The 21,637-nt window shown below is 38.8% G+C and overlaps 1 non-coding gene across 1 annotated transcript in view; it reads left to right on the top strand.

Annotated features, from left to right (window-relative positions):
• The first annotated feature begins 6,241 nt into the window (after window positions 1-6,241).
• The window catches only part of LOC119064586 (uncharacterized), a 68,602-nt gene continuing 53,206 nt past the window's right edge, over window positions 6,242-21,637 (top strand). The window contains exon 1 of the transcript XR_008389817.1: window positions 6,242-6,368. This is a non-coding gene — a transcript (uncharacterized LOC119064586). The remainder of the gene's footprint in view (window positions 6,369-21,637) is intronic.

Below are 21,637 nucleotides of genomic sequence, written 5' to 3'. Positions count from 1 at the left end.
TTAGAGGGGAAGGGAAGGAGAGAGGGAGAGAAATATTAATGTATGGTTGCTTCTTGTGCATCCCCTGCTGGGACCTAGCCCGCAACCCAGGCATGTGCCCTGACTGGAATTTGAACCGTGATCCTTTGGTTTGCAGGCCCGTGCTCAATTCCCTGAGTTACACCAGCCAGGGCAAAGATGTTATTTATTTATTTTTAGAGAGAGGGGAAGGGAGGGAGAGAGAGAAGGAGAGAAACATCAGTGTGTGTTTGCCTCTCATATGTTCTCTACTGGGGACCTGGCCTTCAACCCAGGCATGTGCCCTGATTAGGAATGAAACCATCAACACTTTGCTTCACAGGCTCATGTTCAATCCACTGAGCTACACCAGCTAGGGGATTTGAATTCTTTTAAGTTAAATGATCCTTGTTTAATAGCCCATCATGTGATCTATTGTGCTATTTATATGTTTATCAAGATTTTCTGAGAAGCTACAAAAGAAATACAAAAAGTAAACCCTTCTTTCTTGTATTTTACCAACCACATAGGATTAAAAATGTAAACATATGGAACCATATGAGAAAGCCAGGATAAACTAAAATGGTACCATCAGTATGGATTAAACACATAGGTAATAAAAATTCCTATAGAAAGTATTTGTTAGAGTACAGACTCAATCAGGGTGTGTACCCCTAAACTCTTTCTGGACCTTAGTGTTTGAACCAGTTCTTGAAGTAAGTGTTGGGTATAAACTATTGGATTGGAAGTTGGAGAATTAATAAGTGAAATGATTGTTAGCATAAGGGGTTAAAAAATGATCAGGCAAGTCATGAGCAAAAGACAGCATGAAATCTCCTTCTTCCTTTTTTTTTACACAAGAATTTTTTCCATCAACAGATGAGTGGATAAAAAGCTGTGGTACATTTACACAATGGAATACTACTCAATTGTAAAAAAAGGAGATTTTACCCTTTGTAACAGCATGAATGGACCTAAAGAGCATTATGCTAAGTGAAATAAGCCAGTCAGAGAACAAGTACCATATGATTTCATTCATATGTGGAATCTGAATGAACTAAAAGGCAAAATAGTGACAGGCTCATAGATAGAGAGCAGGGTGACAGCTGTCAGGGTGGGGGTGGGGCTGTGTGAGGAGGTGGAGTGATTGAGCAACAAAGAAAAAAAGAGAAAATCTCATGGATATGGACAACAGTGATTGCCAGGGGAGGGAGTTAGAGGAATGTAAAAGAGGCTATTGGGGGGTAAATGTTGATGGACAGAGACTTGACTTAGGGTAGTGAACACACAATACAGTGTACAGATGGTGTGCTGTAGAATTGTGCACCTGAAATCTGTATAATTTTGTTAACTAGTGTCACCCCAATAAATTCAATAAAAAGGGGAAAAAGAATAAGAAGGATATAAGTACTAGAATAGCAAGGGGGTAGCACCCCCAAAGTAAATTAGTTATTAGTAAATAACTAATTTACTTTGTGTGGAGTGGCACTGGGAAGACTATACACAGTGTATGTCTTTTGAACTGGGTCTTCAAAAACGTGTCTGCCATACAGAGAGAATAGAAAAGTCCTAGCAGGTTGAAAGTATAAGGCAAATACAGGAAGTAGCTTAGGATGCATGTGATGGGTAGGGGAAGGAGTTTGCAAAGATGCACTAAAGCCAGATGAAGGATTGTATTTGGGAGAAACTAAAGACAGGGAAACTAGTTGGGAGATCATGTTATATATCAGGTGATTGGTTATGAATCTGAAGTGATCCTGGAAAGAGTAATTAATATGTAAGACATGGACAAGGTAGAATGAATTAGCTACTGAGGATAGAAAAGACCTCATCAGTGACTTTACCATTTCTAGTATGCCATCTGATCCATAATGGTTTCATTAAGAAGGAAAGAAAATGCAGGAGGAAAGGCAGAGTTTGGAAGAAAAATTGAGTTTGTTTCTTATGAATTAAGAAGAAATGATCCATTAGTTATCTACAACTATAGATCTAAAGATAAGGAGAAAGGTGAGGGCTAGAGATTTGATTTGCAGCTCATTAATATTTACTTGACATAAGTCAAGCAGAGAACTGGATCTACTCCCAACATGTGTGTCTTGGGGAGACTGGACTATTGAATGAGGATTAGGCTGAGATGATTTGTGAGGCTCCTTCTGGGCCTTTGAGTAACTATTAAGAGGAGGATAAGTGGTAGACTATGGGATAACCAGGAGACTAGATGCTAGTGAATTAGACATAGTTGGAATACCAATTTTGACAGTTTGGTTCTTAAACTTGTCTTCTCAAACGAGAAGCATATCATTAAAAAGGTAATTAAGAGAAAATTAAGCTCACATTATATATTAATTAGAACATTTTGGGGCTTATGCAAGAGAAAACAATTTGAGATAGCTTCAGTAAAATAGGAGACTTTTAAAGAATGCAGTGGTACTTCATGGAAGCCTGAGGTAAGAATGCTACTTAACCAGAAGGCAGACAACCATTGAGGATCTAGGCTCAGTTCCACTCTGTCTGCCTCTCTTTGTCTCTTCCTCTCCAGACGTGTTTGTTTCTTACTTCTCCTGATGGCATAAGCTCCTAAATTGATATGTTATAGCTCTAAACATCCAGTTTTACTAATTCCTCCTTCTTATTCTATTACATCACCAGGGAGAGTCTCTGACTGGCCCAGCATGGGTGAGATGCTCCATCCTGATCTAATTATGTGTATGTGTGTGCGTGTGCATGTGTGTTTAGAGGGCCAAGGGACTCCAGGCCAATTAAATAATAATATATGGGGGTGGTATCCAGATATCAGTATTTTTACAAGTGTTCCAGTTTGGGAACCAATGACTTATACTCTGTTGTTTTTATAAAAATAAAGACTGTGGCAGGGATAATAATATGCCCCACCCCTATGACCATGTGCTAATATCAAGAACCTAATGGAAGTTTTATGGTACATAGCAAAGGCGAATTAGAGTTACAGATGCAATTAAGGTTGGTAATCAGCTGACTGTTGTAGACGGCTCTGCCTGGTTCTAGGAATTGTAACTCTCTACCCCCTGTGGCTAAGGATGAGTCAGTGACCTCTGGAATGCGAGCCACAGGAGACGAAGCTTGTCTCTGGTAGCAAATGCTGCCTCAGTTTCCTCCCTGCCCCCAAAGCTTGGTCAGAAATCAATGATGGGTAAGACCCCTCACAATGGGGGGCAACCTAGGCCAGACATGATCACTTGGGAGGCCATCATGGAAGGACTCGAGGGGTGGGGGCTGCAACAAAGAGCAAGGGACTCTTGCTCCCGGCTTTGAGATAGCCCGAGTCCCCATGTATTCTGGGAGAAGTACTTCCTGGCTCTAATCTCCTTAAGCCTGAATACCTGATGGGGAGGGTTGCAGCTCCTTGCCTTGCTAGAGCATGTCCTGGGGGAAAATCTGGCACCACAAAGACTTCCTGATAAAGCTGTGAAATCTGCTCTGCTAAAACTGTTTTCATTCATATGTTAAGGGTTCGAGCAGGAAACCCCAAAACTCTGTTCCTGACAGACTCTGACCCAGACTAAGCCCTCATATTTCTTTGAAATGTTATCTACTGTTTGATCCTTGCCACCCTGTATTCCTGTGTATTACAACCCAATAAAAAGTCCTTGGAGGAAGGGGCTCAATGCCTTTTTCCCCTGAGAAACTGTCCACTGCTCAAGGTCTTTTTCCTCTGGGAAACTGGCCATCTCTCCTCCCCAAGCAGATCACAATAAGTCTCAGTCGTGTTTACTCTCATCTGTGGCACACGGGCACTTTCAAGGAAAGTCGCTCCCACAAGCTGACCTTAAAACAGGGAAATTATTTTAGATTATCTGAATGAGTCCAATGTAATCCCAAGGGTCCTTAAATGTAGAAGAGGTGTATCCAAGTTAATTACTGGCTTTGAAGATGGAAGGGGACATATACCAAGGAAAGTGGATGGCCTCTAGAATATGGGGCAGTCAAGGAAAAGTATTCTCTTTTAAAGTCTCAATATAGGGATTCAACTCTACTGACACCTTGATTTTAGCTCAGTATGACTCTTTTCAGACTTCTGACCTCTAGAGCTATAATAAATTTGTGTTGTATTAAGCTATTAAGTTTGTGGTAAATTTTTTACAGCAGCCACAGAAAACTAATATAGATAGATATATTATTAAGAAGACTGGTTAATATTTAAATATGAGAGAGATAAAAGGTAGTTCCAGGGCTGTAGTCCTTAAATATAGGTGTTTCATAGTGAACATTTTTTTCTGTCTAGCACTTTTCTTTTCTTCTGGAAAAGAATCTCCCCCTACACTTGGTTTTCATTTAGAAAGTTTCTCTTCACTTTTTTTCTCCACTATGTGGTTCTACATAGTGGGGGGTATTATTTTTATGTCACACATGCACTTTTTCTCCAAGAATGCTTGTTATTCAGTCTCACCCAATCATGCTCTTTATCTGATAGTATAGAAATTGGAACTGAGGGTAGAGAGGCACATTCTGTCAGGTAACAATTTGGTAGGTGTGAGCTCACAATTTGTCAGAGGCCATGGCTCTATGCGTACAGAACATGACTCTCAGAGGTTCTGAAAGAATGACCCTGCTAGGAGAGGCTGGGTTGAAAGCCTAACCTGGAATTTGAAGCATTCCTGTTACTGGTTCAGTTTATTGCAACTTGGGTTACACAGTAACTTTCTCTTTTTGCCTAAGCCACTGAATTGTACTTTTGATCACTTCAAAAAATTTATCCTGACAAAATTCAGAGATAAAATAAGAAATAAACTCAGTAACCAAATGAAAGTTAACAAACATATACACATATCTATTAAGAATGCAAACATATCCTTTATTAACCCAATATATAGTATTAGCACCTTCTATATGTGAAACATTTTATTAGTGAAATGAATAGGACAAGGCCCTAGTTACTGGCACTTACAGATACATTATCCTTCAGAGTTTGTGTCTACATTTACCAATACACATACCCTCTTGTAATCTGTCCTCACTACAATCCCTCTATGCTTACTTGACAAATGAGAATTAGAAATGAGTTCAAGAAAGTCTGGTTCATAAAATAAACAAATGGAAGGACCACAGAGGTTTAATAAAAAATTTCAAGATATTCAGGTCTTTAACAGGCTCTCCCCTCAACATGCTCCTGTCTGGGTCAAAATACTTGCTTGGAGGGACTACTGGTTGGCCCTGTGGCAATTCCTTTATTCTTAACAAGCCCAATGTTTCTCAATTCCATCATAACTAAAGTAAAAAGAAGGAAAATAATTTGCACTTCAGGCCCACAGGCCAATTCACTTTGGATTCACTCAGGTGTATTTCTTTTAATAGCTGATCTGAAGGCATGTGAGATTCTCACAGCTGACCAGATTCTAAACAGAAAAGCATGGAACTTAAAACTAAGCATGCATGCAGATGGAATAATAAGTTAGGCTTCTTAAAATGCCAAATGCCGGAAAACCTGAAACCATTAGGGTAAATTCCACACAACACAAGTGGAGTATTCTGTTTCTCAGAGGGGCTTTTAGAAGGCTCAAATTCTAAGGTGGCTACCTAAAAAGCAGGGTCAAAGATGGATCTTATTTGACAAACCATGTTCTTCTTCCCAAGATATTTGGATATGTTTGCTCAAGATTCTTTTTAAGAAAAGAGCAGATTGTTGTCACCCAACGTCCAGAAATAGCAGTAACAGAGTTTGTTCTCAGGGTTAGGGCTGAGTTGTAACTGTGGGCTGTGGTTGCATCATCACCAACCATTATTCTGGGTTTGCACACAGCAAAGAGACACATTAACTAGTATGCCCTGTACATGTGGTCTGTGGGTGGAAAATCTACATGCTCCTCACCTTTGGAGGACTGAGGGCTGTGCACGTTAAGGAGAAATGCCCTGGAGTGGACAAGGTCTGGAGAGACAGGCATGAAAAAGAATGAAAGGCTAGTGAGGATCCAAGGTGGCTCCATGGAAAGGTGTGGTGCCCCGGGGTCTGGCTAGCTTGGCCAAGCCAAGCCGGGCTTTCTCGACAGTGTGTGGAGGTGCACCGAGGGACCTCGACCACTTCTCTTCCAGTGTTGCTATAAATAGATCCCAAGCGTGGAAAGCTCTAGCCTACGGCTCTGAACGCTTGGTCTTCCGGACCCAGGCGGTGGAGGCCCCGTCCCTCTCTTTCCTACCCAGCCTGGCCCCGCCCCTCTCTGAACTCCGCCCTTGCCCCGCCCCCACCGCGTCCCACGGTTCTACCCAACGACTCTGGGCTCCTGGCTCCACCGGGCTCCGTGGCAGTGAGAGCGCGCAGGCGCGGCTGGCGGTACGCGGAGTAGAGGCGCGGGGCGCGCGGTGAGGTGGCCGCGTGGGGTTCGCAGCTGAGGAACGAGGTTCGGCCTGAGCGTCACAAGAGGACTTGGGGTGTGTGCGGGTGGCTGTCCCGGGAGCTTTTGGTCCCGTAAGGAGAAATCGGCTAGACGGGAAGTAGAGGGGTTGGCCGTGCTGCCTGAGAGTGTCCGGCGGCCCCAGCCGCGTGGGAAGCAGAGTGCGTGGTGGTGGAAGTGGGTGAGGGTAAGTGTAAGGAGAAAAATTGAAGGAAAAGGCTCCAGAGGCTGAAAGTCCGTACTCAGGCTTGGCAGGATCGCGATGGTTGCCAAGTGCACTGGAAGGTGCCCCAGCTTCAAGTTCAGTACCCCCCATTTGGTTCGCCTGAGCAGCGTCCGGGGCCATCCCTTCCCCCGCGCTGCCGTCACTGAGTGCAGAGTTGCCAGGAATGTTCCTCTTCCCAGGGAAGAGGATTTAGGAGACCTGAGCTATCGCCCCAAGCTAGTGCCAAGGAGGGCGTGGTGTTCCTGTGACTTTCCTTCACCCAGCCCTAGGGAATGTGTCCCATCTTCTTCTGGTCCATTGTGCTCATGGACATTTTAACAAAGGCGATGACTGTTTTCTAAGCTGTGGCGAGTGACAGCGGGGGCGGATCGGTGGAGGGGGGTCGTACGAGGCCTCAGTGTGGCCTTAGGGGGCGGGGAACCAAGGAGGCTGGCATGGGGAAAGTGGAAGGAAGGGAACGATATTCTTGCCTCAGTTTTTTTTTCTTTCTCATCCTCTCATGTTGATCAGTGGTCGGAACAGCCTTGAGAGGGATATGATTGGAAATTTGTGTGTTCATACTTTGGCTGCAGCCATTGGTTTTTTAATTGGGCTGTTTATGTCTTCTTTAAATGTCCCTTCAGGAGAAATGCGAAACTAATGATATTTAAGAGGAAATAATTGAACAAAAGGGTGAAGAGGTGGAGTGTCAAAACTAAGAGCTAAATTAATCCTTGTGATAGTCATACTATAAATAAAGCCAGACTTTGAAGGATGTGAAGGTGCTGAAGTTAGGCTAAGTGAAAAGTTGATTAGGGTGCTGTTGATTGTTTCAGTCAAGAGTGGATTATTGGATATGTGTGTGTAGATGCTGGCAAGTTTTTGGGCAGACTCACTTTAGAACCCGTAAGAATGATACTGGGAATATAAAACACTAGGACAAATATCACAATATTTGATAAAGTTCCATGGCTTTCATTTTCAAACTTAGATCTTTATGAAAACTAATATATGTGTTCTCAGTCATAGATGTTACTTTTATACTCATTTGTTTTAACTTAATACAACAAAAACTGAACTTCCTCCTCCTCCTCCACCCTTTTCCCTTGATTGTGAATTCTGTTTTATAAACATTTACTTTCAGATCTGAAGTGTATTTAAAGGCACAACTCCCCCCAACCCAAGCATGAAGTGAACAGGTTTCTGTACCTGCAAAGCAGAGAACATATTTGGCTGTTAGTAACTTCTATTTTATTCCTTCTCCACTTAAATATAAGATCACTTTTTTCTTCATGTTACTTCTTAATTAAAGTTCTCATTCTCCGTGGTCTTTAGACTCACTTACTAAAGAAACAAATTCCAAACTACTGTGATTATACTTCCTTCTTAAAAGTTTCCTCACCTAGACTTCCTCCCCATATTTCTGGGTTTTCCTCTAATTATTTGACCAGTCAGGCTCAGTCATTTCCACTGAGACTTCTTAGAGTTCTATCTGAGACTTTCCCATTTTGTGCAAGAGACAATAATATGGTCGTCAAGGGCATGCAATTTGGAGGCAACCTATTAAAATTCTTTCTCTAGGTGTCCATTTCCTCATCTGTAAAAATGGTAATTATAACATTACCTGATAACTGAGTTAAAGTATATTAACAACTTGTCATAGTATCTAAGTATATTGTATATCTAAGTATAATACCTAAAATGGTGGCTATTTTTATTTGCTGTTTTTTATAAGAAACAATTTCAGTAGCAATTAACTTCAAAATGTTGTGGATGTATTAACATCTCCTACCCCGTTCAGACTCCAGTCCTATATTTGTAGATTCCACCCACATATCCTCAACAAGTAGTCTCAACAAGCACAGTGGTCTTCAGACATCAATATGCACAATAATCATGAAAATGTGCAGATTTCTGGCCCCCCCCCCAGAATTTCTGATGTCTAGGGTGAGGCCTGAAAATGTTCATTTCTAACAAGTTTCCAAATGATAACTGCTTGCTTTTGGATCACAGTATCACTGATCAAATGGCATTCAGACAAGTTGGCAGGAATAAAGGGAGACGAGACCAAAAGACCAAAAAGTTATCAAAGAGAGGAGTGTGCTGAAACCTGATTGTATCAGATATCATGTAAATTTTGGAAAAGATAGGTCTAAGAGGACACAGTTGGATTAGGTGACCAGGAGCCTTTTTGTTTATTTAATTATACACCCTGTGTGGTAGAACATTATCATTATTATGACCAGAAAAACATGACAGGTATTTGAGATAATGATTCTTAATTTTGGGTGTGTTTTATTAGACTTTCTTAGGGAGCTGTTTTCACCACCACAGTTATATTTAGTGTCCCTCCCCCTGATATAAACCCATTAAACTTGAATTTCAGAGTATAGAACCTAGGCATGGAAAAGTCCCAGGACATTTTGATGGGCATCCTAGTTAAGAACCACTTCTTTAGCAATGGTGGCCAGGTAGTGGACTCAGACAAAAGAAATTATTAATTTATGTCTTCTCTTTTTTGTGTAGCCTGGCTACAGGGTTATTGATTTTACAGATCTTTTCAAATAATCAGGATTTGATTTTGTTGGTTTTCTCTGATTACTTGTTTTCAATTTCTTTGATATCTGCTTTAATTTTTATTTTTTCTTTTGATTATTTTGAATTAAATTTGTTTTTGTCTAGCTTTCTAATGTGAAAGCTTAGATTGTTGATTTTAGATTTTCCTTCTTTTCATATGAGATTCAGTGCTATAAATTTCCCTCTTAAGCACTGCTTCCACTGCATCCCTTTGTATTTGATATATTGTATTTTCATTTAGTTCAAAATATTTTTTAAATTCTCTTGAGAGTTCTTTGACTCAAGTGTTATTTAGAAGTGAGTTGTTTAATCACCGCACATTTTGGGATTTTTTAGTTATTGTACTGTGTTATTGATTTCTGTTTAATTCCATTGTTGCCTGCTCTAGACATTGCATGATTTCCATTTGTTAAAGTGTGTTTTATGTCCCAGAATGTAGTCTGTCTTTGTGCATATTCAATTTAGGTGGAGAAAAATAAGAATTCTGCTCTTGTTGGATAGAGTAGTCTATAGATGTCAATTATAATCAATTGATTGATGATGCTGTTGAGTTCAACTATGTACTTACTGAATTTATTTTTTAATTAATTTATTTTTTCAATTATTTTTCAGCTACAGTATTCTTTACTGAATGTATGCCTGCTGGATTTGTCCATTTCTTTTAGAGGGGTGTTAAAGTCTACAACTGTGATAGGTGATTCATGTTTTTCTCCTTGTACTTCTATCAGTTTTTGCCTCATACATATATATTGAGGCTTGGTTGTTGTGTGCATACACGTGAAGGATTGTTATATCTTCCTGAAGAATTACAGTTTACTTTCAGTTTTATTTTGTACTGGTTTCAGGTGTTGATGAATTTTTTATTATCTTCTTGAAAGGTTTGGCAATTAAATGGGCCAGAATTTGAATAAGGATTTGATTTTCCTAAGTACATTTTGCAGTACCTCAGAATTTAGAACTTAATATTTCTTCAGGAAAATCTGTTGTATTTTACATTCCTGACTTGGACTAAGTTCCTTGTATTCTTTATTGTTGTTGTTGCCTTTTAAAACTGTGTCTTTAGGAGATATGTGTTATTTTCTGGAGTGCTGAGTAACCAAATAGCTCCATTTGAGTGACAAAGCCTTGTTATTCAAAGCACTGTATGTTCTGTGTGTCTGCTCCAGTCTGTCTCCATTGTGCCTTTTCTTTGTGGTTTGGATTCTGATGTTATGCATTCCAGTTTTATTTTAAAAAATCCATATGACTAACTTGCCACAGTAATCCTCTCTGACATGTTTGCTTCAGGGAGAAAGCTGGCAAAGTTAGAAACACATGACTAGTTTTAAAATTTGCTGTTACTGCAAAAAGAAAGTTAATGGAATATATTCCTAGGGTTTTTTTGTGTGTGTTAGTGTTACTCATGGGACCAGAATAATGATTTTGGCAAGCATAATTTACTTTCCTATGTAATTTTATCATAACTTCAGTATTTCATTTTTCCCTAGGATTTATCACAAAAATATTATTACATACAGAAGTAAAAATAATTATTTCTTTAGGCTCATAAGCAGTCTGAAAATACAAATGTTTTTGTTGTATTAATAGGAATTATATTGCAAAAATCATTAGGTTCTTTGAATTTTAAAGTTTCTTTTAAATGAAAATGTAGACATTAGTATTTATTATTAGCATTTATTTATATTTCTTTCTCTAAACTACAAATATTCACCGTTTTATAGAATTGACCTTTGCAAAGTTTTTAATAGTCCATTTCCACTGCTCTTGTCTAACTAAGTTCAGGGTTTATTACTTGTTTCCTAACACTCTAATCACGTCCTTTTTACTGGTCTCTCTTGTCATTTATTACCAGTCCCTAAAACAAATCTGCTCATCCACAGATACTGAAAGCCTCTAATTTGCAGGCACTACCCTTCATAGTGCTTCTAGAAGGGCCACCCACCTCTATAGACCTAAGCGCTTCCCCAAAAGTTGTATATGCCTAACCCTTCTGAGATAGCTTCCACTTTTTCTGTTTTGTGTTCCTCATTTGCATTGCAGTTCTTAATGGTTTAGTTGGAGCTAGCTCTCTGCAAGATTCTCTGCCTCACTAGCCAGGAATTAGAGCATCTACATTATCTTTATTTACTTGGCCTCTGCCTGGTTCCCAGCACCAGGAATCAGTGAACATTCCTGGACTCCTTGTCACTAGAGTGGGTGGACTTTAGTCTACTTTATCAGGGCTGGTAAGAAGAAGAGGATAGCAGGGCCCTTAGAAGATCAGGGAGGGGACTATGGAAAATCCTCTGTAGAATGTGGTTCTGTTTTTTTTTTTTCTGAAATCCAAATTTACTCTTGGCAGCTTTGTCCTTCACAGGAGTGTACTTAGAGTTCCTTATTCAAAAGATTGCCCAAATTATTTCTTCTTCTTTTCTCTCAAGAAACTACAACACATGCCCTGACTGGTGTGGTGCAGTGAGTTGGGTGCCTTCCTGCAAACTGAAAGTACCTGGTTCAACTCCCAGTCAGCGCACCTGCCTGGGTTACTGGTCAGGTCCCCAGGAGGGGGTCTGCAAGAGGCAATTGATCTGTGTTTCTCTCGCACACTGGAGTTTCTCTCCCTGTCTTTCTCCTTGCCTTCTCTTCTCTCTAAAAGTGAATAAATAAAATCTTTTTTAAAGATTTTAAAAATTTATTTATCTTTAGAGAGGAAGGGAAGGAGAGAGGGAGAGAAATATCAAGGTATGATTGCTTCTCATGTGTCCCCTGCTGGAAACTGGCCTGCAACCCAGGCATGTACTCTGACTGGGAATCGAACCACGATCCTTTGGTTCGCAGGCCCACGTTCAGTCTACTGAGCTACGCCAGGGCTAAAATCTTTTAAAAAATTAAACTGCAACACATAGATTATCTTCCTTAATAATAGTAATAACAACAACAACAATGACAATAACCCTTCTAAATTGTACGAGACATTTTTCTTTCATTATTGTTATTACTCTGTATGGAACATGACATTTATCCCCACTGTGTAGGGAGGACAATTCAGAGAGGCTAAGTGCTCAGGTCACTTTGGTGTATGTGGTAGAACTGGAATTCTAATCTAGGTCTTTCTGACACTAAATCATGGAGCTGTTTTTAGGAGGCCCTGTTGCATGAGGCCTCTCCCCATTCTCCATTTTGCACATTTGGGCTGCCTTTCCCCATTGTCCATTTTACACAGTAAACACACAGTGAAACTCTGTTTGGAAGGTTAAGTGTATACTGAACACTTACTATGTGTGCATTTCAAGCATCACATATGGTCTAGCAAGCATTAAGTACTTAGTTAAGTACTTAATGAATGAATGAATGAATGAATGAGAGGGTACCATTATAAATTACTTAGAAAGGGTAATTTCTCTGTACTTAACACAGTGGCAGGCATATGGTAAGTGCTTAAAAATATTTGTTGAATTAATGAGATTATGCATTCAAATGTCATTGAATTAGATTATCCACTGTACTCTATTAAAACAGATGATGATGAACATAAATATTTGAGTCATATATCTAGTCATGTGGTGATGAAAAGCTAGGTTTTAGTAGATACTTTTTCCTTTAGATTTCTCCAAAGAATAATCAATATCATATGATGAACTGTACTTCCAGAAGAAGGCTTCATTTACCCACTTCTTCTTAGTGGAACTTTTACTTATTCACTCCCTAAAACACTTTCCTTAACTTCTGCCCTTTCCCTGGATAATGCCATCCCATTTCATGACTTCAGTTTCATTCTGCACACTGTCAATTCCCATAGCTCTATCCAGTCATATTTTTTCCTTGAATACCCAGGGTCCTGTAAATGACTGTCTGCCTTAAACTAAAATGTCTTAAACAGAAGTTCTCTCTCTGCCCACTACTGTGTGTGTGTGTGTGTGTGTGTGTGTGTGTGTGTGTGTGTGTGTGTATCCATCCGCTGCTGCTTTATGTCTCATATTGTTAAAGGGGAAGGGAAGTCTGTATTCAAAATGAAGACTGTGGGGGTAAAAAGCAGCCTGAATATAAGCATGAATGTGACCATATGGGGTTCCCTTAACCACTCTGTTTGAGAACTCTGTCCTTGTCTTAGAGTTTAAAGCTCCTAAATTTAGAGGTTTACAGTAGTCTGAATCACCCTTTCCAAAGGAGTTTTTGTCTTTCAGTGCTTTTCTGTTAGCTGACTTTCTATTACTCCTTACCGATGCAAACAGAGATGGCAGGGGAGAGAGCCTCCCTTCTCATTTCCTCTTTTTCTCAAGCATCATGTATGACAGAATATATTCTGATTATCATTTATAACAAGTCTCATTCTAAATCTTATCTAAAATACAAATCTTGGGATTAAAATCTTTTCATGTAACGTTTAATTAGCTGTAATAATCAAAACAGTAAATTACTTTGAGAGTTTATGTTATATTATAGGGTTATCTTATCCCTGTGTCTATCTTCAGCTATTAATTAGTGAAGACAGTTTATATTATCTTCAATTTTCATTACAGTTTCACATCGTAGAACTCTCTCAAGGTTTTTGTGGACCCCTCCATGCTCTGTTTCTTTCCTAGTTGGATAATAGACCACAAGTTGTTTTGTGAGTTATTTTTATCTGTTACTTCCAGTCCTCACAGAGGACTTGCCCAGTGATACTGTGCAGTTAACTCTTACTTCTTGGGCCTATCCATGATTTCCCCTTTTTGTGCTATAGTTACTGGACTTCAACTGATAGTGTTATGTATTTTCCTGTTACGTTACTACAGTGGTATGTGGTTTGTCTTCTTTTTTCCTTCATCACACACTGTGCAGGATCTATTGATCTAAAACAGTATATGAATTGTCTTCAAACAGCTTTAAGCCAGATGTTGTCTCTGTATAATTCTGACCAAAAATCTTAAGTATTCTTTTCCTACATTTAATTATATTAAAGATAAATTTATAACTAATATTTCATTCTATTTATCCCAAAAATGTTTTCTATAACTCCTGATGTAGTACTGATGGAATCTATTAAGATGACCCAAAGTTAATACACTTCTAGTCTCCATTTTTCATAGGTAAATCTTAGTTGCTGTATTATCATTCATTGTCTCTTTATCAGTATTTCTTCCATCAGAAGAACTCTATTTCTTCTCTTTGAACTCTATTTCTCTCTAGAAATAGAGTCCAAATTCGCTTTGTTGTAGGTTCCCCAGCTAGCCAGGACTAAGGCAGACCATCTCAGAGAGCTCTGAAAGGGGTTGTTTACAGCCTAAGGTTCTACTACTGTCTGGGGTAGATGTTTCTGATTATACTGCATTGATTGTTTTAGAACCATAGCCTTTGACCTGACCTTACTCTATTTGACCAGAAGCAACAGCGGTAATTCCAGGGATTATTAGCATACCCATCTGTAAGACCACAGGCGAGTGGTTAGGGAAGTTATACAGCTGGTGCACCTCTTTCTTCATTGTACACTACACATCCTTCCCACACATCAGCTCCCTGCTTCATGGATGCCTGTATTTGCAGTGGTTAATTCCATGAACCTGTATGGTAGACAACAGAGGATATTTAGTTAAAAACTTTACACTTATGCTACTCCATCATCACTTTCCTTCAATTAATTCAGGTCCCAGCTGAAATGCTCAGTATTTCAGAAATCTTGGCATTGAATATCATTGCAGTAATTTTGGTTTACAGAGAAGTAAGTTCAGCATATTTGAACTTACTTTTATCTGAAAGACTCTAAGCAGCACCCTGGCAACCTTGCTCATTTTTATTCAGGTCACCCCAGCAGTACTTGACATAGTCTGGACTCAAGTCTTGACAAAATGCCCTATGATCCCTCTAAGAGCAGTAGTCCCAAACCTTTTTGGCACCAGGGACTGGTTTTGGGTTTCATGGATGAAGGGGGAGGGTACAGGGGGTGGAGCTCTGAGTCTCTGGAGCTCAGGTGAGATTTGCTCCCTCACCTGCTGTGGATGGTGGGTGGGCAACAGGAGACAGGAGGTGGAGCTCAGGCAAATTTCTCTCACTGCCTCTGTTCTTAACAGGCCCCAGATTGGTATCTGGGGTTGGGGACCCCTGTCTTCGACAAGGCAAAGGGAGATAAGCAATCTGGTGAGGAGTTACCATGAGGCAGTTTCTCATAACATACCTTGTGGGAAACTGCCATATAACCATTTCTGACCTATCTCCTGGTTTCAGTGGAGTGAGGACTTTCCACCTTGTACACCGTGGGGCACAACTTTAGGTATCTGTTAGTCTTTAAAACTGCTTGGGTTTACTTTAGAGGTGGATCTTCAACAGCAGCATGCCACATCCCTCCACATTCTTTGGACCATCTGTTATCTGGTTCCTTCTATTTGACGTCATCATGTGTAACTAGGGACTTGGTGCACTGACAACACGCTGATTTTGCTTTTGCTGTCTATTTTGTCTAAATCCACTTAAGCTCATTTTCTCCTCACCAGCCAAAAACTATGGAAGCGTGGTAAGCCAACCACACTGAGGTTAACTGTAGTAGTAATACTTGTGGCCCTATTAGCCACTGTGTTTCTGCTTTGGGAATGTTTGGCTCTGTGACAGTGGGGCTTTCACTGGCCAAACACTGAGCTGCTATCATGTATCATGGAAATGTTTTTTGAACCCTTTGCTTGTCTTTGGGCAGAATGGGGCCTCCAGTTAGCAGGTGGTCATAAGTCAATGCTTTCTATTGGAATTATTCTTTTCTCACATTGTAATCCCAAGGAAAATACCAAACCCTGTCCACTGGAAGATCTTACTCATACAACTAGAAAAACCACACAAAATATGAAGCTCCCCATTACACACACACACCTAAGTGTGGTAGGAAGTAATGCATAATCACAGTATTTGTTCCCACTCAGAATGGTATACTTTAAATGGGGCATTCCTACTCAGGAGGTGGTTTCCTCCTTCTCATCCTGTGGTCTCTTCAGTCTGTGATATTTTGGTTTCTGAAGAAAAGTAATGTTTTACCATATAAGCATCTATAAAACATTCATATTCTGTTATTAGATCTGGGGAAAATAGAAGACAATGTGGAAGGTAATTTCTACTTACATATTTTTAAAAAAATTTTTATAACATTTGTTGATTTTATATTATCTCTTTAAATTTAGACATTTAAGGGTATGAGTTTTTCTCCAAGCACTACTTTAACTACATTTCACAGATTTTAATGTATTTTTGTTACCATTCAAAATATTGCCTAATTTCTCTTGTAGTTTATTTTTTCATCCAGTGATTAATATTTAGAATTTTATTGCTTATTTTCCAAATATGTGTGGTTTTCCTGGTTTCCATATTGGTATTAGTGGGGAAAATGTTAACATAGCAGGTCTGGTTGCAAAGTGCTTCATTTCTCTAAGGGAACATAGAAACATGATTGATTCTTGGGCAACCCCTTGGAATGTGGTCCTTTGAATGTTTTTATGTTAATGGTTGATTTTGTTTTGTACACCAAGAGCAATAGGCCATGCTGTATGTGTTTGTCAGAACTGCCTGGTACAAACATCCAGATTGATGATGTGTACTTGGTTTCATTGTTGGGGTTCTGAGCTTTTAGTTACTGTAGCTAGTTGCACAGCAGGATATACCTACATAACCAGCCCTGGAGCCATGACCACTGAAATAAAAAAGTTCTTTTTGCTCTAACCTGGGCAGAAGTATTGTGTACATGTGCCTGTGTTTTGCTACTAGCGTTTCTAGACAGAAAGCATGTGTATAAGAAGCCTGTGTTTGACCTGTCTGAACTTTACCTAATGCATATCTTTTTCCTGCAGCTTTTACTCTGTGTACTTTGCTGTAATAAACGAATCTCAGCCATGAGAATAACTACTATTGAGTTCTTCTGGTGAATCACAAACTTGAGGGTGGTCCTGTGTGCCCTAAAACTGTATTCTAATTTACTTCTATTGCGGTCAGAGGACATACTCTATGATTTCAGTTTTTCTTTTTTTTTTCCCACTGTTTAAGGAGTTTTTATTAAAGCAAGAATTTTATAATCCAAATTACGATTCCTTGCTCAGTTATCAGTTCTGTTATTTAAAACAGAATTGACATTCTGAGCTATTCCACAGTAAAGAATTACAAAATTAAAGAAAGGAATGTTTTAAATTTTTTACTTTGTTGAAAATTCTTTCCCCAGGGTCTATAAAACATTAATTTGTTTTTATATTTTACTACTTTTGTGGGTTTTTTTGTTGTTGTTTTTAAATCAGTCAGTAATCTGGGACTAGCATGTTTGCTAGAACTGGCATTTGCTCGGTATGTAAGATTTTCTTAAAAAATTATTGAGATTTGTTTTATAATCTAGAATGTGGTCTCTCCTGCCAAATGTATCATGTAAACCTGAAAGGAATTCAATAAATATCAGTTAGGTAAAGTAGCTGATAATGTTCAGCTCTTCTGTGTCTCTGCAGACTTTCCCCCCCTAGTTCAGTCCATTGCCAAGGCAGGAACATTTAATTCCCCAGCTGTGATTGGGGAATTCTCTGTTTCTCCCTTCAATTTTGTTAATTCTTGTTTCATATATTTTGAAGTTCTGGTGTGGGAGACATACACATTTGGGATAATACTTTCTTGTCGAGTTGACCCTTTTATCATTATGGAGAGCCCTGTTTTTATCTCTGATAATGCATTTGGTTTTGAAATTTGTCTTGTGATATTAATGGCCATACCAATCTTTTGCTTACTCTTTTTAAGGTATATATTTTTCATCTGTTTACTTGTAACCTGTCTGTGTATTTCTATGTAAAAGTGGGTATCTTTTAAATAGTGTATACTTGTATGTAGGTTTTATTTTTACCTTCTCACAATCTCTGCTTCTTAATGTGACTGTTTAGTCCAATAATCATTAATGCATTTACTGACATGATTGGGCTTAGGCCTAATATTTTCTTTTTATTTTTTGTACTTCTCTGTTTTTCCTTCTTCTCTTCCTCTTTCTACCTTGTTTTTAGAGTATTTGAATATGTTTTCATTATTTTTTCTATTATTTTAGCTATTCTTCTTTTTACTATTTTTATAATGGCTGCACTTGGGATAATAATATAGAACTCAAACTTATCACAGTCTACATAATTAGTTAATAATGTACTACTTCAAGTAAAACATGGAAATCTTACAAACTTATAGGCCTACATGTCTATCCTTTTTAAATACTTGTTATAAGTACATACAGTATGACTAAACTATTATTTTAGTTTTAAACAGTTATTGGTTTATAATGAAATTTAGAGGAACAAAGCAAAAAAGTCTTTTGCAAAAAGACTCAGCCATTTACCATTTCTACTATCATTTCTCTTCCATCTAAATACCTTCTAGCATTTCTTAAAGTTCAAGTCTGCTGCCAACACTTATAGTGCAGATCTGCCAGTGACTAATGCTTTTAATTTTCTTTTATCTGAAAATATTTTTATATTTTTTTCACTTTTCAGTGATATTTTTGCTGGATATAGAATTCTGGGTTAACATTTCTTTTTTCCCCAAAGACTTTGAAGATGTTGTTCCAGTCTTTCTGCCCTACATGATTTTTCATGAGAAGTTAACCAGTAGATCATTGTTTTCCTGACTGTAATATGTTGTCTTTCTCTTGTTGGTTTCAAAGTTCAGTCTTTATCTTTGGCTTGAAATAGTTTATTATGTCCTTTAGCTGGGCTTGTCTGTGTTTGTTCTGCTTTGTATTCATTTAGTGTTTTCTGTTTGTGAATGCCATCAGTTTTGGTGAAGTTTCCATCGATTGTTTTTTCAAATATTTTCTCTCTTCTTCATCTGGTATTCTAATTACACTTACTTATGACAGTTTAATATCACCTAACAGGTCTCTGAGCTTCTGTTCATTTTGTTTCAATTTTTCTATTCTTCATCTTCTACACTTTGCATTGATTTTCTAAGTTTGCTTACTCATTCCTCTGTCATGTTCATTTGGCTGTTGAGGCACTGTAATAATTTTTTCAGAAATTATTCTAATTTTTTTATTGTTTCTATTTCTCTGCTGAGACTTCTAATTTCTCTGCTGAGGTTTTCATGAATTGATCATTCTAAAATCTGTGTCATAATTGAGTCTGGTTCTGATGCTTTCTCTGTCTCATCACTGTTTTATGGGGGGCATTATTATGCCTTGATATTATTTGTTGACGGCTGGACATGATATGCTGGGTAAAACGAATTGAGGAAAATCAGCCTTAAGTGTGAGGTTTTATGTTTGGCTAGAGGTTAGGATATGTTTATTGTTTTCTGTAGCTATATGTCAGAGAATAAAATTTCTTCTGGTGTCTTTGTTTTTGACTCTCCTGTTGTCTTTGGGTTCCCCTAGGGATTTGTTCTTAGATAAAGTCAGAGATGTGCAGTTTTTTTCAATTGTATTTCCCTGTTACCATACAGGAGGAGTTCTGTTGATATGGCGGTAAGGTATGGGGAAAGAAGTGTTCTATAATCCTGTGATTGAGTCTCAGTGAGCCTGTGTCCCTGGGCTGTGACTGTCACAACTGCTTCTAATTTTGTTTTGTTTTTCCCTCTTAGGTGAGGCAGGGAGGCTAAAAGGGTGGTGGAATTGGGTGTTTACCCCATGTCCAATGCTACAGGGGTTTGGAGCAAACTGGATATTTGGGTATTTTAAGCCAATCTGGGTATTTCACCACCCCAAGGTTAGGCTCTGATAATTTCTCTTGAGGACAGGCCTTGTGAAGAAGAGAATGTTCTGGGCATATTACGAAATGGCTACCTTTTCCCTCCCCCTGATGAAAGTAAGGGACTTTTTCTTTGATCTTCACTGTGAGAACCTGGTAGGGATTCTAGAGGTAAAACTCACCAAAATGTGAAGGTCCTCCTAAGATTTACTCCCCTGGAGTTTTTAACTCTCAGAGTTGGTCACACTGTGCCTCCAGGAATCAATGACAGTTTAGGTTTTCCTACCTTGATACTGATTCTGGAGTTTTCTGTTCCTGGGCTTCTGCTTTGGTAATTTGGATTTTCTGTATCCAACTGTTGTCTCTGTATTTTGGGGGCAGTGGTTTGTCCTGTGAGCTCAGTCCTCTCTGGATCAGGGAAGAACTGTTAATTTTCAGTTTATCTTTTTTCTTATTGTAAGAATGGGAATGATGACTTCCAAGGTCCTTGTATGCCAAACCAGGAAGCAGAAGTCAGATTTATATGAATTGAAAACATGCCTTCTTGTGTTTCATTGAGGATAGCCACTTAAACATTCTCATCTGTTACTTCCAATATCTGGTTCATCTTGGAGCTGGACTAGAATGACATTTTTTCTTCTAATAATGCATTATATTTTCTTGATTCTTTGTATGTTGGGCACTGTGATTATATCTTGGATATTATGAATGTTAAATTGAGATTTTGAACTATGCCATTTTTATCCAATAAGTATTATTTCCTTTGTTTTAGCAGCTGGTTTTCATGGTTGGGCTTGAACAGCTCACTCTTTCTTGTGCAGTAGCTTCTTGTCTTTGTTCAGATCTGTTGTTTTTGGATGGGCTGCTAAGAATCTAGTCTGTGCAAGCATTGTTCAGAGTTTAGTCAGAGATGTGGATAAGCAGGGTTTATGCATCTACTCTTTGGCTCTTTCTCTTAAATGCTCATGATTTCCTGGATTCTTTATATCTGTTTTTCCAGGCCTGAATGACTGGGTTTGTCACATGTGCTCACTTTGCTGTGAGCACTTGGACTGCACTTAATCCCAGATTAAAAGTCACACCATCGCCCATCCTCCAAGTGAGTATATACTCTCTGCCAATGTCTATCTGCTTTTCTTCACTCACCAGCACCTTCTGGGTGGGGGAGATATAGTCTTAATTCAGAATTTGTTCTTTTGCTTTGTATTTCTTCTACACCAGCATGGTTCAGGGTTCAGCTAAAGATGTGGGTAGACTATGTTTGGAGATTCCCTCTCTGGCTCTATTCCTTCTGGGAGTTCTCACCTTCACCATTTTACCAACTCAATTTTTCTGGTTTCCTAGGCCAGAAAAATGATGGTTTTCTTTTTCCATGTGTGCCTACTCCTCTACTAGTTACTGTTTACCACAAGTGCTTCACTTAGCCCCAGGGTAAAAGACATGGTGATGAAAACCAATTTATGTAGTTCCCCGTCTCTCTTTCTCCTAGCAATTTTGAGTTCCCTGTGAAAGTTTGTATGCTTTTGTTCACCATCCAGTACCTTAAGTTCATTTCCCTTTCTATTTTATCCAGGTTTTGTAGTCGTTTTCTGCGTGTATGTGTATTTGTGTGGAGGAGGGAGAGAGTGCTGTAAGTTCTGAGTTTATCATACCCAGAAATGGAAAGTTTTGAGGAGTATTTCCATGAGAATAACAAAACTCAATTTTCTTTAGTGAATAACGTGTTAGAAAACAAGACCCTGTGTATGTTGGTAAGGTAAAATCTTGTGATGTCCTAGCTTCTTGTTTTCCATACAAAGGGAAATAGGAGAAGGAGACATTTAGTTATAAGCAGGATCTTTGGGGGGCTATGAGCAACCTATATG

The sequence above is a fragment of the Artibeus jamaicensis genome, unplaced genomic scaffold (assembly GCF_021234435.1).
Source record: "Artibeus jamaicensis isolate MK-2021 breed Jamaican fruit bat unplaced genomic scaffold, CSHL_Jam_final scaffold_1283, whole genome shotgun sequence".
NCBI lineage: Eukaryota > Metazoa > Chordata > Mammalia > Chiroptera > Phyllostomidae > Artibeus > Artibeus jamaicensis.
Note: the sequence above shows the minus strand (reverse complement) of the source record. Positions and strands in the feature narration are given on the sequence as shown.